Below are 1611 nucleotides of genomic sequence, written 5' to 3' on the forward strand. Positions count from 1 at the left end.
CATTCCTCACTTAGAAAAGAATTAAAAAATTTCGAAATTAATTTAAATAAATAACTTCAAATATACGCGAAATTATTAGAAATTAAAATCGAAAATTTTAAATAATTACTCGAATAATTTAATTAATTTGATTATTTTCAAAAATAATTTAAAAGAATTAAATAAATAAAATAATTAATTCGGAATTTTCGAAAGAATTTATTATTATTATTTTTTTTTTTTTTGAAAATTCGGAAAAATACGAAATTAAAATTAAATTTTTTTTTTTGAAAAGTCCGAAAATATTTCGGAAATTCGAAAAATAATTCAAAATTTAAAATAATTTTCAAATACTAGAAATAATTGGTATTTGGCTTTTCAAAATTTTTAGTACTCATAAATAACGTTTTGACTTTAGGAAAATAGTTTTCGAAAATCCTAAAGTTCCGCAATCGTAGTTTAAGGAGTTACCTCTTTGCACTATTAATTAATGCAAAGCAGCTCTCAAACTAGAGCTCTGCAAATACCACTTTCTAGTATTACTTACTACAAAGAAGGACTGAAACTAAGCTCTTAGTATACAACTTTGTAGTATAAATTACTACAAAGCAGCCTTAGGCTTCTGAACACCACTTTGTAACACCCTAATAATTCTTTGCCTTTTATAAAACATTTTCCAACTTAAAACACAGGAATTACCAAGATATTACCGCCACCGTGATAACGGATAAGGCTATTTACCAGAATTACGCAGCGGAAATAACTAACTTTCAAAACACATTAAATAAATAGTTAATGGTCATTAAAACAAGTTGGAACCGTTGAGGCCCAAACTAAAACAAACCGTTTGAAATCCATTAACCGAAAATAGTAGTATTAGTAGTAGTCATGACTAAAAATAGAAATAGAGTTTATAAATTACGGAAGCATAAAACTCTCAACTCGAATCCCATGATAACTTCTCCCGCAAGTTATCTCTACAAACCTGCTTTAATGAAAATCTACTCCCCAACAACGCAAATGCAATTGATGGATCATCATAGGGTCATTAAGGCGAAGGCCATGACCAGAAGACATGAAGCACAAAGTCAGCAAAAGCTGAGTACGGACAAGCTAGAATAACATTTTATCCTAACATGCTTCACTCGACGATTAAATAATCCACATGCAAAAGCAATCAAATAAAAGAGTAAACATGGAGACAGGACTCGATACGAGACACGACTCTTGACTCATAGATTAATAAAAAGTAGCTTCGAACGGGTAAAGTAAAGTATCCTCAAAAGGAAAGAAAGGGTGATGGGAGCCAACCATACACCAAAATAAGTCGGGCTACTACCGACAGTCGGGCCATACCGACAGGAATTCCAATGCACAACGGCATAAAAGAGAATGAAACAACGTCTTGTATCATTCTAGGAGTATAAGTTTTCCAGCAAGACTCCCCCCATTGTTCATACTCAAGGTATATACGTTCCAAGAGTTTTGAAGCTCTTTGGGTTACACTTTACGTTAATTAGTATATTATGTTCAAGGCGACTCAAGACACAACATACAAACAATTGAACAATTAAACAATTCAACAATGACACTTCATTCTTTTACTTCTTTAGGACTTGTGATCAAACAAGA

This window comes from Spinacia oleracea, chromosome 5 (genome assembly GCF_020520425.1).
Source record: "Spinacia oleracea cultivar Varoflay chromosome 5, BTI_SOV_V1, whole genome shotgun sequence".
NCBI classification, from domain to species: Eukaryota; Viridiplantae; Streptophyta; class Magnoliopsida; order Caryophyllales; family Amaranthaceae; genus Spinacia; species Spinacia oleracea.